This window comes from Nycticebus coucang, chromosome 3, assembly GCF_027406575.1.
Source record: "Nycticebus coucang isolate mNycCou1 chromosome 3, mNycCou1.pri, whole genome shotgun sequence".
NCBI lineage: Eukaryota > Metazoa > Chordata > Mammalia > Primates > Lorisidae > Nycticebus > Nycticebus coucang.
Genome location: NC_069782.1, coordinates 11319248 through 11335420, shown reverse-complemented (window position 1 = coordinate 11335420; position 16173 = coordinate 11319248).

Sequence of the window (16173 nt, the reverse complement as noted above, 5' to 3'; positions counted from 1 at the left end):
CCTGAGAGGGGGCACTGGCCTCGTGGGAAGGGGCAGACACAGACCCTGGCAACACTGTGTGAGGGAGACCTGAGAGATGAATCACAGAGAACCCGGGAAGGTGGAGGGGCTGTGTCCAGGTCTGAGAGGCACCTCCACATGGGCCGCCAGTCCCTCTTATGAATTCCCTGGACTGTGCCCCCCGGCTCCAGGTGGAGACACAGTAGGAGACAGGTTCAAAGTGCAGCATCTGGAGCACCCCGACTTCTACTCCTTGGCTTGGGGGGCTCCGTTTTCTCTCCTGCGACATGAGTGTAATCCACTATGGCTGTGAAGATGAAATGATTCACTCATACAAGGCACTGAGAATGGAAGCTGCCACAGTGAGCACCAAATAAATGTTTGTAGTATTACTATTACTGATACTCTGTCCTGCACCTGCCCTTCCTGCCTCCTCTGGTTGGGCGGTGAGCCCTTGAGGAGTAATATAAGTATATCTTGTGCATGTTTCTCTTCCTGGCACCAGCATAGTGAGTGACATAGACGGGGTGTTAAGGCTCAAAACCAGACCCCAAAATACAGTGCTTGATAGGAAATAGCCTCAAGGTCCCTCTGATCTCCCACCTCCTCCTGTTTCTCAGTCCTCTGTCTCTCCCAAAGCATGGGATGAAGCTGTTCTCTGAAGTTCCTGTATGTACCTAGAAACCAGACCTGCCAAACAGGAATGTGATTGCCCTCCCTGAAATGTTATTAGTCAGAGAAGCGTAAAACTTGAATCACAGAGGAAGAGACTGAAAATTAAACACCCCACGTAGAGCTCAGACAGATTTCACCCCAAACTGTCATCTGCTCTCCATCCCATTCAATTTCCAAAGACAGTTATTTACTAGTTATAACTGTTAGGCCTATTAATTTCTCCCTAAAAATCATTGATTATCCCTCCAATTGCCACATTTTGTGTAAGCATTTGTATGTACCCCAGTAGGTTCAGGCGTAATCACTAAAATAAATTTTGTATGCCTTTTCTCCTGTTTATCTGTCTTTTGTCAATTGATTTGCAGAAAACTTTCAGAGGATGAAGGGGAAGCTTTTCCTTTTTCTCTTCAGAGGCCAATGAATGTTTTGCATACATCAATCATCAGGGCTGCCAGTGGCCTTAATAATCCTTCCTATTTACTGAGTGCTTTCCATGTGGCAGGAGGATGCTAAGTGCTTTGCCTCCATTTACTCTAACAACCCTGAGAAATAGGAGTTCTTATCCTCCAATTTACAGGAAAGGGGTCAGGTGAGTCACCCAAGTTCACAGGACAGATTCTGGGGCTGGGCCTTCCTTACATCCTGGAAAAATGACTACAGGCTTTCATCTGCTGCAGGACAGAACTGTGCAGGGGACCATAAACGAGGGGACAGGCTTCTCCTGGGGGTTCCTAAGCCGCCTACAAACACAAGCACACATACACAATGCACACACACGCACATGTTTGTACACACACTTTTGGACACAGGTGAAGAATAAGGCAGCCAGAGGCTAATTTACTTGCCTAGCTAGATGTGCTTTCTTCCATGTGTTTCTCCAGGACTCTTGATCCCTTGAGGTGGGAGGCAAGGTAGGATTGTCAAACTTATGTGGAGCAGAAAGAGCCAGAGTCAGATTTGGGAAATGAGTCCTTCAATGTAGGCCATGTATTATAACAACCTTCATCTTTGTGGAGGGTTAGATGGAGGGTAAAAGCAGGTAGGAGAATGGAGGCAGAGCCTTGGAGCACAGGTAGGAAGCAGGCAGGGGGCAGCAAGCCCAGGAGGCTGCAGCTCACCTGGCCTGGCCACTGGGTACAGTGGGGATGGGTGTGTTGGACTGGCTGGCAGGTCGAGAGTTGGGGCAAGATATCGCAATAGAGAGTAAGACAGAGTATCATTAGGGGAAGTCACATGTTTGCCTATCAAGGACAGTACAGTCCGAATAGTAGTTGCAATAACTGGGCTCAGTTATCATCACACTCCCTTTTTTTTTTTTTTTTTTTGAGACAAAGTCTTACTTTGTTGCTCTTGGTACAGTGCCATGGCATCACAGCTCACAGCAACCTCAAACTCCTGGGTTCAAGTGACCCTCCTGCCTCAGTTTCCTGTGTAGCTAGGACTGCAGGTATCCACCACAATGCCCAGCTGATTTTTCTATTTTTAGTGGAGATGGGGTCTCACTCTTGCTCAGGGTTGAACTCCTGAGCTCAAGCAATCCACCCAACTCAGCCTCCCAGAGTGTTAGGATTACAGGGGTGAGCTTCCACACCTGGCCAATAGCTGGATTTTTAAAAATGAATTATCGTTTGAGAAAATAACACCTCTACTCTGAGTAAATTTCAAAAGGATTTATAGGCCATCCCTTTCCCAGGACACCTCCCATTGAGCTAATCTCTATCCCAGGCAACCACTGTTACAGTTTCTTAGGTATCTTACAGAGATGATTTGTACATATAAAATAAAACACAATATAAATGCCTCTCTCTCTCTTCCTCCCTCCACAGCATTTTGTTTAATAGGGAAACAGTAGAGGCATTTCCACTAAGATCAGCAACAAGACAAGATGGGGATGCCCAGGTCATCACTACTGTTTAATGCTGTACTAGAGGTGTTAGCCAATGCAATTAGACAAGAAAACTCAATTAGAGGCATGAGAATTGAAAAAAGCAGGAGGAAAACTGTATTTGTTTCCAGGTGATGTGATACCTGAAAAGCCTCAGGGGAATTAATAAAAGTTCCTCAAGCCAGGTGTTGTGGCACATCTAAGGTCCCAAGCTACTCTGGAGGCTGAGGTGGAAGGATCATATGAACCCAAAATTCAAGACTAGGCTGGGAAACATAATGGGACCCCATGTCTAAAAAAATAAAATGAATGAAAGAAATAAAATAAAAGTCACTCAAACAGTAAAAGAAATTAGCCATAAAATTAGCATATGGAAATTGATAGCCTTCATATAATCTAGCAATGGCCAGTTAGAGAATATAATGGTAGAATAACCTCAGTGTGAACAGCAACGCAAAAGACTGAAAAAGATTTTAAAAAGAAATGTACGAAGCCTGTGGAGAAAAACATTAAAATAAACTCCTAAAAGACCCAGAAGTAGATTTGCACAAATGGAAGACATCCCTTGTTATAAAAATGTCAATTCTTTCTAAGATAATTCATATATTTGACCCAACCCCAATAAAAACACCAATGAGCTTTTTTAGGGTGCTAAAAATGCTGACACTTAAGTTCACATGGAAAATCAAATATGCAAGAACAGCAGGAAAACAGAGGGCAAAAAGGGACTGGCCCTCCAAGAATACTCTAAAGACTCTAATCAAAACAGTGTGTGTTGTGCACGGCTGGACAGACCAGAGGACTAGAATGGCAAGTCCAGAATTAGGCCCTAGTACACAGGGAACTTCCTATATGATAAACGAAGCATCTTAAACTGTGAAGCAAAGCTGGACTTGATAATATAACAGAGGCGCTAGGACCACCAGTGAGCATGTGGAAGTGATAAGGCAGGCTCCGTAGGTCTCACCATGGATAAGAGTAAACAGAGTCTAAATGGATCATGGATCTAAATGTAAAAGGTGAAATAATCCAAGTACTGGAAGGAAATGTGGGCAAATTCCTTTATAACCTGGGTATGTAGAAAGGTTTTCTAACTGACTCAAAATCCAAAAACAGGGTGGCGCCTGTGGCTCAGTGAGTAGGGCGCCAGACCCATATACTGAGGGTGGCGGGTTCAAATCCAGCCCCAGCCAAACTGCAACAAAAAATAGCCAGGCATTGTGGCAGGCGCCTGTAGTCCCAGCTGTTCGGGAGGCTGAGGCAGGAGAATCATCTAAGCCTAGGAGCTGGAGGTTGCTGTGAGCTGTGATGCCACGGCACTCTACCCAGGGTGACAGCTTGAAGCTCTGTCTCAAAAAAAAAAACAAAGTCAAAAGAAAACTGACAATTTTTTTTTTTGAGACAGAGTCTCACTCTGTAGCCCTCGGTCAGGTGCTGTGGTGTCACAGCTCACAGCAACCTCCAACTCTTGGGCTTAAGCAATTCTCTTGCCTCAGCCTCCTGATTAGCTGGGACTACAGGCTCCTGCCACAATGCCCGGCTATTTTTGTTTCAGTTGCCACTGCTGTTTTAGCTGGCTACAGCCGGGTTTGAACCCACCACACTCAGTATATGGGGCTGGCGCCCTACCCACTGAGCCACAGGCACTGCCCGAAAACTGACAATCTTGGAGAACATATTTGCAAATCTGTCATATACAAAGGGATACTGTCCCTAATATTAAAAAGAAAAGACTCAAAAATGGAGGTAATAAAAGACCAAAAGTCGAACTTTATTTATTTATTTATTTATTTTTAGGGAAGGAGAAAACACACTCTGTGTTTATTCAAAATCAATGGAGCCTCAACAAAAATCTAACTTTAAAAATGGCTTCTTTTACCCATGAACAGACAATCCACACACACCATGTACATAGACATTTTATATATGGTCCTTAAACATACAAAAAGATGTCCATCATCCCCTCATAGTTAGAGAAAAGCATATTAAAACTTCTGTGAGATACATTTTAACTACAGGAGGGTGAAAATGAAAACAGGCACTCTTGTATTTGCTAATGAGAATACAAACTGGTTTAGTCCTTTGGGGAAGAAAATTTGGTAATATCTAGTGAAACCATATATGCCCTTATCTTTCAACCCAACAACCCCACTTCTAGGAATTTACCCTGCAAGTATGCCTCCAACTGTGGCAGACCAGCCTTGACACACACTGGGTTTACTTCCTTGTGGCCTGGTGGTGCGGGACAGCAACAGAAAATTATTAGTAGGAGTTATGGAATATTAATATAGAGAAATAATACACAGACAAAGAGATAGTTTTAAGAGCAGCGGTGGGGGCGGCACCTGTGGCTCAGTCTGTAGGGCGCCGGCCCCATATATGGAGGGTGGAGGGTTCAGACCCGGCCCCGGCCAAACTGCAACAACAACAACAACAAAAAATAGCCGGGCGTTGTGGCGGGCGCCTGTAGTCCCAGCTACTCGGGAGGCTGAGGCAAGAGAATTGCTTAAGCCCAGGAGTTGGAGGTTGCTGTGAGCTGTGTAATGCCACGGCACTCTACCCAGGGCCATAAAGTGAAACTCTGTCTCTACAAAAAAAAATAAATAATAAAAAAAAAATAAATAAAAAAAAAAAAAAGAGCAGCGGTGTTCAGGAGGCGGCACACGCTTCTTCATGAGGCTTCCAGGATGTCACCCCAAGTGTCAGGCTAGCTCTGTATTTCATATATTAGTGTTACAGTCATAAATCTTATGAAAGCAAGGCAAGGTTCATGCCGCACTTGCATTTCTACTAACTAGACTAACTCTATAACTGATTATGTTATTTACTTGTTCTTTTTTACTGTTTTAAGGTATATGGTCTTAATACAAACAGAATCTTGATAAGGTAGCCAATCAGAACTGACTCAAGGACCAAATCCCAGCCAACCCACAGTCACACACCACAGATGTGATGTTTTAATACTCTGATAGCCTTGTCCAAACAGATAGACTCCTCTGGCCCAATTAAGGTGACAGAAGAAAAGAGATGTATCTTCTCCTTATCTAGTCTGGAACAAGTCTTCCTGTAGTGGAGTAAGTTTAAAGAAAGCGCTCTCCCAGTGCACACAGCCCCGTCCTGGTAGCTTCAAGGCCTCCAGCCAGCTGCAGCGCAGCGACTGTGAGGGAAGGAGGCGTATACAACACACCAGATTTCAGAATATTAAAATGACAAGATCTTGCACTTCGTGCTCAAAGCCAAGAAACTGAATCTGAATCAATTCTCCATTATTGTCCTCCTTTGTCCAGACTCTGTTCCCTATTCCTAATAATATTTCTTTCTTTTTTTTTTTTTTTGAGACAGAGTCTCAAGCTGTCGCCCTTAGTAGAGTGCCATGGCGTCACAGCTCACAGCAACTTCCAACTTTCAAGCTTAAGCGATTCTCGTGCCTCAGCCCCCCAAGTAGCTGGGACTACAGGCACCCACCACAACGCCCGGCTATTTTTTGTTGCAGTTGTCATGGTTGTTTTGCTAGCCCAGGCTGGATTTGAACCCACCAGCCTCAGTGTATGTGGCTAGCACCATAACCACTGTGCTACAGAGCCCCTAATAATATTTCTAATCTACTAACAATTAATAATTGGATATTGGTTTCAAACTTATAAAATCATTATTGCCAGCAATGCAAGCACATTAAGATATGATTCTCCCTTTCAGTATTCCCACCTGCACTCTTCATCCAACAATATGAACATACTTCTGCATAACTTAATTATTTATTACAGCATTATTTGTCCTGGTAAAATAATAGAAACCACTTACGCTGTAAGATACATGTTCACATGAAACATCAAATACGCAAGAATATTTACACTATATACGCATACACATGAATGGTTGCATAGACCATCATACGATCACACAATGAAGCACGGTACAGACCAAAAAAAGAAGGAGAAAATCTCTGTGAAATGATGTGGAGTGATTTCTAGGATATATTGCTAAGTGAAAAAGAAAAGCAAAGTTCAAAAGAGTATCCATAGTACACTATTCTTTGTATAGGAGAGAAGGAGAAATTGAAACATGCATGTATCTATAAATTTCTACAAAAGAAACATCAAAGAGGGTGGAGGGAGGGTAATGGGTGGGGCCACACCTACCGTGCATCTTAGACTGGGTACAGGCGAAACTTACTAAAGGCAGAATACAAACGTCTACATACAATAACTAAGAAAATGCCAGGAAGGCTACGTTGAACAGTTTGATGAGACTATTTCAGATTGTATATGAAACAGCACATTGTACCCCTTGATTGCACTAATGTACACAGCTATGATTTAATAATAATAATAAAAAAAGAATCATCAGAGGATAAACCAGGAACTAATTAGACTGATTAGCTATGAGGATGGGTATGAACAGAGCGGAACAGATCATTTTCCTTTCTTGCATATACCTTTTTGCATAGTTTGGAGCATACAAATATGTGAAATCAACAAAAATGGGGGGGTGTTAAACGTAATACACACAGAAACAAGTAAACCTAAGTTTAATTCAAAGGGATGACACAACTACACTGAAGAGAGGAAGGAATTAACCCGATAACTTCTGTCCCCCTCCACCCACCCAAGTAACTCTTGAACACGTTATTTTGGCTGTTTTGACTGTATATCCTCAGACAAAAGACAAAAAAGCAAAAACCTCTGAAGACAAATATTGGACTCCTGTGACTAGGTTTGTTTTTCACAGTTTGATGGGTTACCAATGATAAAACTAGCACGGAGCAATTAAGTAAATATGGTAAAGATACTAGGAACCTTTTTTTTTTTTTTTACCTATCAGAGAGAAGAAAAACAAATTTGCAAAGGAAGAAGGCTAGAATGAACTCTGAGGTGCTAGACTGGAGTTGGAGACATCAGTGTGAACTCAGGATTTCTAAGACAGATATAGAAACAGATGTGTGCCAGGTGTGTAAGCCAGAGAGCATGATTCCTAGCTCTAGCTCTATTCCCTGAGTGCCCAGAAGCGATGACAGCCTCATGCAGTGAGCCCACCTAGTGCTCAGGGCTTGGTTTTAAATACCATTAATGGGGTGGGCATCGTGGCTCACCCCTGTAATCCTAGCACTCTGGGAGGCTGAGGGGGGAGGATTGCTTGAGCTCAGGCATTTGAGAGCAACCTGAGCAAGAGTGACACCCCATCTCTACTAAAATCAGCCAGGTGTCATGTTGTACGCCTGTAGTTCCAGCTACTTGGGAGGCTGAGGTAGAAGGATCACTTGAGCCCCAGGAGTTTGAGGTTACAGTGAGCTATGATAATGGCACTACACTCTATCCTTGGCAACAGAGCAAGATCCTGTCTCAAAAATAAAAAAAAGAAACAATTAATCAACAAAAGGAGCTGGAACTGCCTGGGCAGGGAAAGCACCATATAAGCCCAGATCATTTGCTGGGTGAAGAAACAAGGGGGTGCTCCAGGAATAATGGGGACATGTCAAAGGGTACAGGAACAGAGCTGGGGTGGGAGGTTACTGTTTAATGGGCAGAGAGTTTGAGTTTTGCCAGATAAAAAGAGCTTTGTGAGTGGATGATGGTGACAGTATCACGATGTGATTGTACTTGTTGCCAATGAACTATACATTTAAAAGTGGTTAAGAGAATACATTTTATGTTATCTGTCTTTTACCCCAATTTTAAAAAAAGATAGTTTTTATTTAAGAACATTAAAAAATTTTTTCAGATTAATATGAGGCTACAAACAATGAGAATACAATGTTTGCATTTGTTTTTTTTTTGGTATAGACAGAGTCTCACTTTATGGCCCTCAGTAGAGTGCCGTGGCATCACACAGCTCACAGCAACCTCCAACTCCTGGGCCCAAGTGATTCTCTCGCCTCAGCCTCCTGAGTAGCTGGGACCACAGGCACCCGCCACAATGCCCGGCTATTTTCTGGTTGCAGTTTGGCCGGGGCCGGGTTTGAACCCGCCACCCTCGGTACATGGGGCAATGTTTGCATTTGTTAGGTAAGGTCCCAGTTATAGCTGTGCCCCTCACCCAGGAGGTGTGCCATATACCCTCACATTGTTCCTGTTAGGTGAGACCTTACCAATCCCCCTTGCTGCTCCCCTCGCCCCCTACCCACAACTTGAATTAAATTGAGATTTTCTCTTGTGTGGGCATGTATTAGTTCGTTTACTGGCTTCGTATTAGTATTAAATACATTGGATACTTGTTTTTCCATTCTTGCGGTACTTTACTAAAAGAGAATGTTCTCCAACTCTATCCAGGTTAATTCAAAAGATATAATGTCTCCATCTTTTGTACGGCTGAATAGTATTTCATGGTGTACATATACCACAGTTTATTAATTCATTCATGGGTTGATGGGCACTTGGGTTGATTCCACATCTTGGTGATTATAAATTGAGCTGTGATAAGCAATCTAAGGCAAACGTTCTCATGATAAAATTATTTTTTTTTCTTCCGAGTAGATACCTAGTAATGGGATTGTGAAATCAAATGGAGGGTCGTTTTTGAGTTGAGGATTTTCCATACTTCTTTTCAAAGAGGCTGTATTAGTTTGCAATCCTACCAACAGTGTAAAAGAAAACTTATTTTTTAAAAGCATATAGGGTACAACTTGGAAGAGCTCCCATTGACCAAATCTTAGATAATTTGAGCATTAAAATCACTAACAAATTGTAACCTGCCAAATAAATAAGAATCTAATAGTTCATACTGATATAAATGCATGAGTGAATGAGAAGAGAAATATCTTCCTCCAATAGACTGTCCCCCAATAAATGTAGAAGGAATCAGAGAATTAGAAAATCACATAATAATAATGACTTCAGGCAAGAATAATCAATGGTGAAAATTAATGATGCAATAAATTAGTTTGATGGGAAACAGAATATTAACATAGTCTTAGTGAATCTCCCCTAAGATACTGATTAGTTCGAAGAGAAAAGGTGAAACTGACAGATGCTACCATAACAAAAGGGTCAGAATGAACCATTTTGGTAAGATTTCTCCAAACATGCACTGAAAGAAAACAGCATGGGTTTGGCACAGTGGCTCACGCCTATAATCCTAGCACTCTGGCAAGGTGGGGTGGATTACTTGAGCTCAGGAGTTGGAGACCAGCCGGAGCAAGAGCAAAACCCCATCTCTAAAAACAGCTGGGTGTTATAGCCACAGCACTCTACTGAGGCGGACAAAGTGAGACTCTGTCTCAAAGAAAAAAAGAAGAGGCAGCACCCATAGCTCAGTGGGTAGGGTGCCACAAACACCAAAGCTGGTAGGTTCCAGCCTGGCCTGGGCCAGCTAAAAAAAAAAAAGCAACAATGACAACTGCAGCAACAACAACAAAGCTGGGCGTTGTGGCGGGCACCTGTAGTCTCAGATACTTGGGAGGCTGAGGCAAAAGAATCACTTAAGCCCAAGAATGGAGGTTGCTGTGAGCTGTGAGGCAACAGCACTCTACAGAGGACACCATAGTGAAATTGTGTCTCAGAAAAAAAAAAAAAAGAAGAAGAAGAAGAAAGAAAGAAAGAAAGAATGCAGCATCATTTCTATGGTAGTCTTAGCAAAAATGCTTACAATGAATCTAATCATGAGGAAATACTAGAAAACCCACATGGAAGGTCATTCTACAAAAATAAATCAATTATATTCTTCAAAAATTAAGGACAGAAACTTCCAGATCAAAGAACTAAAGAGACATGACAAGGGAATACAATGTGTCCTAGATCAGATCCTGGCTGCTTTTTAGCATTGTTTTTTCTTTAGCTGTAAAGGACACTAGTGGGACAAAGGACACTTGAAGAAATCTGTAAATAAGTTAATACTGTATAGCAAGGTTAATTCCCTTGTACTGTAGTTATGGAGAGAATGCCCTTGTTTTTTGGAAATCACGCAGAAGAGTTTAGAAGTGAAAGGTCATTAACTGCAGTTTACCCTTGAACAGATCAGAAAAACAAGGAAGGTGTGGTGAGAGGGCGGAAAAAACAAAGGAAGTAAAATGTTACCATTTGGCGAATATGGGCAGAGGCTCTATGGGATTTGGGGGGTATAATTTTTGCAACTTTTCCTTGAAATTATTTTCAAAATGATATGTTTTGTTGTTGTTTTAATGCAGGTTTTTCTGATTCTGTTTCAGCCAGGACCGCTCACTGCAACTGCACTCTAAAACAAAGAGAGGAGCTGAACCATCTAAAGCAGTTTCATGGTTTTTTTTTTTTTTTTTTTTTTTTTGGTTGTTTGCAGTTTGGTCCGGCCAGGTTTGAGCCCACACCCTTGGTATACGGGGCCAGCGCCCTACTCACTGAGCCACAGGCACCGCCCTGAAGCAGTTCTTAATATCAAAGCACTCAAGCCCTACTTGTAGAAAGCTTAGGAAACAGCCCCTCTCCTGCCCACAGCAGAGATAGGAAAGATACTTCTGGGAGCCGCTGGAAGGTAGAGGAATGCTTTCCCTAGAAGCAGTTGTTGGGGTGCTGCCCAATGGCGGGAGGTACATGGGGTGCTTCTCCTTTCTGCAGGCTGAGTGAAAGGGGCTTTAAAGAGGCCATCTGTAGAGTGTGACCTGTGCACCCTGAATTCTGAGGGGCTCAGAGTTGGGCAGGCCCCATGTCTGGGAAGCCTGCAGGTGTGATGCTGGCCTGGCCAGCTGCTCCTGGGTGCAGTCAGGAGAGACAGCTGCCTTTGATGAGCCTGGTCACAGGAAAAGATGCCTGCTGGCTTTCTGGGCCCAGCTGAAGAGAAATGGCTTGGAGCTATCCAAAGGGACTTTGTGCATGAGGGCTGGGGACAAAGAGGGGACAACAGGACTCAGTAGAGTGATCCTTGAGTGTCCCAGGGGACCAACATCTGTTCCAGCCAGACCAAAGCCACAGCAGTGAACAAGGGCACAGCACAAGGAACACCTTTCCTACCCTTCCTTCTCCTATCCCCATCCCAGCTTCCCAGCCAGGTGGTGTAGGGTGGAAGGAGCATGGGGGTAAGGCTGGGGGTGGAAAGAGCGCTGAACAACCCCTGGACCCCTCCCAAGTTCATATATGTTCTTTGGCAGAAGGGGCAGGAACCCAGGGGGCAGGTAGTAGATCCCTGGTTCTGTGTGATGAAGCAGTGGAATTAACGTGCACTGAAGCCAGAGAGACATTTAGTGGGGAGAAGAGGGCCTGGGGAAGGGGCCCAGCAAGAGTCTCAGGACCCAGAGCTGAGCTTCTGAAAAGGGAACCTACACCAGCGGACAGGACCGCTGTGGAATGGGGGAGCCGCCCGCTGCTGCTTCTGTAGTCTCTACCCCAAGGACCTGGGCAGACAGGCGCGCCCCCTGCTGGTGAGGCTGCGCCACGGTCCGCACTCCCAGCCTGGTGAGGGAGGGCTGGGGAGCCAGCCAAGCCCCAGGCCAAGGTAGTCCAGCCCCAGCCGGAGGGCAGCCTCACCGCCAGGCCCCGCTCCTCCCTTTGTGCAAATTAGAGAAGGCACCTCCTTCCCCTGACCCTTGACTGCCTTTTTGCGACGTGAACGACGCCCCCTGGAGTCAGCCGACTTGCCCTAACCCTCTGTGAGTTCTAGCAGGAGTTCAGACGCTAATTCACTTCTGAAATTCCAAAGCCTGCACTTGAGGCAGGCTGGGGAATGTGACAACCAGAGGAAGTTCTAGGTAAAAAGCATGGCGACATACTTGTTACCTTCTAAATGTTCAATTCTATGGGCCACTATCTAGCCCCTCTGAGGATGATACTTGTAGCCCAGGCCTTGGTGCATAATAGATGCTCAGTCATAATAGCTAATATTCACTGCACACAACAGCACTAAGAAGTTAAGTATGAATAATGCTATGATGTAAATATTGCCAGTGGTATAAAGTGGGGCTTGAAGAGGCTATGTAGCAACTAACCAGGTGTCGTGAGCCAGGGTTCCATGGAGCAGAGTTTCTAACCCTGGACCTCAGGCTTCTAGAAGCCTGTTCTTATGCACGAATAGTTCTGACTAATCAGGATGCACCCTTTACTCTTTTCGATCGGATATGCCTGTTTCTCTCCAGTGACCTGAAAAGGTGCAGGCTCAAAATCAGCACCCACACCAAGCATAAGTAGCAGAGTCAGTCCCCAGGCAGTGATAGGATTGGATTTCACATAAAGAACAAAAAAAGGAGTGGAGGATAATCAGAATGTTCTGACATGCTGAACTTGGGGAGGAGGAGAACTGAATCTAAAAATCCCAGCGGGGATGAAGAACATCAAGGAACCGGCAGTAGATATGAAGGGCCGCTCTGCAGGGGGACGTGCTGCTGTTAAAGTGAGAGGGTTCAAAGCAGGACTCGGTGGTGTGCTCGGGTGGGAACTTCAGGATGTATTTTGTGTTCCTTTGTTCAGCTCTATCTGCAGTAGAGAGACTCCCAGGTCACTCTAGGTCACAGGGGTTTAGCATGAAGGAATGACAGCCACTCTGCACTGGTGTCATTTGAGGTGGCCTCTTTGCCCTTCTTTTGGAGAGGTTAAGTGACTTTTTCAAGGTCACCAAAATAGCAAGCCACAAAGCCTAGGCTGGTATCCTTGTCTGGGGCCCTATACCCTTGACCACCTGGTCCTGTCTCACTTTCAGAAGCAGAAGCCAGAGCCATATTACAAAGTAGTGAGGCTGCTCTTCCCAGAGCAGACAGCAGGGGACAGTATAACTAACCAACAGGAATTTGAAGTCTGGCCCTACTCCAGCTTAGGCATCGCCCTGAAAAGCATCTGAGGACCCTTGTCCTCTAACTGGAAAGGATATGGAAAAAACTAGGAAGAGTAACAGCCTGTGATTACAGGTAGGGCTATCTGGAAGTCATGTTTTGTCCAAACCTCTCAAGCTTGCCTTTCCAAAACCAAAGTCTCCTTTAGGGCAGAGAACACTTCCGACATCTTCATCCCTGAGTTTCAGTGCCTGACATATAGTTGGTGCTCAACAAACATAGTGAGCCCTTCAGGTTGGTAGGAGGGAGGAGGCCAAAAGTCTTCTTAAGAGGTGGGTGCACCCCCTCCCAAGCCCATGCTTTTCCACTCAGACATGCCACCCTCAGACAAAGCCTGCCCAGGCACAAGCAGGGATATGATGGCACATCTGTTGGCCATGGCTCTTCTCCCCTGGTTCTTGACTGTGTCCCTCATCAGTGAGGTTGTTGCCCCAAGTAGGAGCATTTGAGGTGCTTACCGAAGGGAGTGCTGGGGGCGCCAGAGGGGGAGCTCTGCAGAAACCAGGGGAGTGAGACTGTCTCAGCCCAAGCCTTTTCCTCCACGTTGGGGTCAAAGGTGCTGGCCAGCCTCCATCTGACACCTCCAGGACTCTAGCCCAATGGACAGCTCCTACAGGACAACAATGACAGCCCTGTGCTAAGGACAGATGTGCCTGCATTGGACCAGCCCCTAGGAGCATATGGTTTCCTCACCATCCATAACGTGGTCTAAGAACACTTGCTACAAGAGTGCTGTGGGATGCCATGGGAGGCAGGAGAGCAGAATGGCCATTGGCTTTGGCTTTAAGAGTCAACGAGACCAGGCTTAGAGGCCAGCTCTGCTCTTGGCAGCCTCCAGCATAACCTAGGAAGAGCCCACAACCTCTCACCATTTGTCTTGGTCTTACCATCTGTATGGTGAGGGTGGAACAGCATCGATCTCATGGGCTTTGGGGGACAATTATAAGAGATAATGCAAGGGCACTAGGTGGTCCAGAACAAACCCTTAATACATGACAACTGCCACTTATGTGTTGTTACAGAAGGCCTGGAATGTGGTGTCTGACGAGTAGCAGATGGCAAACTTGTCTTTGTTGAACACACAGGTGCGTGCATTTAGAACAGTGCCCAGCACACAGGAAGCATAAATCAGATAACACAGATGTTCAGCTGGAGGACGAAGGCCTGATCCCTGTCTTTAAGATAGTCCCAATGTGTTTGGCTTTTTGTCTCATTCACCTCCACTAAGTTAGGCCCAGTGTTTGACACCTTTGGCACTTGCAGTATGGCAGCTGGCAGCTCAGGGATGGTGCCTGTCCTCAGGGATTTAACTATGCAGTAGGGGAAACAGATGAGAAGATGGTGCTCTGGGCAAGTTCCCCACAACACGAACACTGGCACTTACCCTCCCCTCCCCACAGCTCCCTCCCTGCCTCCAGGATCTCCCTACCTCTACTGGTACACCAATGCCAGGGTAAGCTGCCCAAAATGCCACATTCAAGACATTCCTCCTGTGCCTAAAACCTCAGGGCTGTACCAGTCTCGTGGAGTTCCCAATCAACATTGGGGTGAGGCAGCCCCAGGAACTGGGAGGCAGTCCCACATCTCCCATTAATCCCATGTTAGTCACCCTGCACCTCTGCACCTGCTTCTGTCACATTTACAGGAGCAGGTCGGGTCAGGCAAGCCTGGGTCCTACAGCTCTAGGATGTTGAACTTGACCTTTCCACCTTTCACTTCCCAAGTAAACTCCTTGTTTCATTCACACTGGCCCATACTCAGCCTCTGGAACACTCTTGTTCCTCTGCCTCCAGCTTTGCTCTTTCCTCTTCCCCAGCTTGATCCACCTTTCCCTGCACGTATCTCTTGAGACCTTTCTCCCAAGACCTTTCATATCCTCCTTGGGGGTCTCCTCCCCTCCCGAGGGTGAGGACAGTGCCACCTGTTCGCTCCAGCCCATGTTGTCATTTTGAGTATTATATCTGGAGGGACAATTGTCACTTTCCCCACAGGCACTATAAAAATAGGTTGTCCCCAGACTGACTTCCTCATCTCTCTGCTTACTCCCCAAATCTGCCTCTGCCCATCAAAACCACTGTTGACTTGATTCCAGCCTGGAGCTCGGGTGGTGAGCCTGGCTCCTCCCCTCCCTCCTCCATAGACCTTGAACCTGAGTCTTTCAATTCCACTTCTAAGTGTCCATTGATTCCACCTGCTCCTGGTGACACTGCCTTGGTTTGGACTGCCCCTACTCCTTATCTAGATGCAAGTGTCCGCCTGACTGGTCTCTTCACGTTCCAAGACATCCTCAGTACAGGATGCAGTTGCAAATTTGATGATGTCTCTCCCCTGCCTACAACCTTTAAGTGGACAAGTATCTCCTGCTCTTTGGTTTTTGCTAACAATGGTCAAGGGCCCACCAGGTACTTAGGAGTGCTGCTGATCTGTCAGGGCCAGCTGGCATCCCATCTCATGCACACCTTCATCCATTCATTCAAAATGCTGAATGCCAGGGACTATGCTAGGCATTTACAGACATTACATAATTTAATCTAAACACAATGCTCCAGGGTCACAACTATTATAATTCCCATTTTGCAAGAAAGAAAACAGGCTTAGAGAGGAAGTTGCTCAAGAACACACTCGTGAATTCCTAGAAGCAGGATTCTAGCAGAACTTTGACTCACTCCCTGCCCTGGGGAAAGGCTTTACAGAGAAGGCAGGACTTTGGGAGTAACAGGGAAGCTTCTCCCAGCACAGGGCCAGGCTGCTCTGTGTGTGACTCTGGATCAATGAAGGAAGCCCCAGATCCCTCCCCTTCGTCCTGAAGGAAGCCCCAGATCCCCCCTAACCCTTCGTCCAGAACCAGGACTAGGGCAGTAAGAAGGAGAGGACGCTAAGAACAACTTCC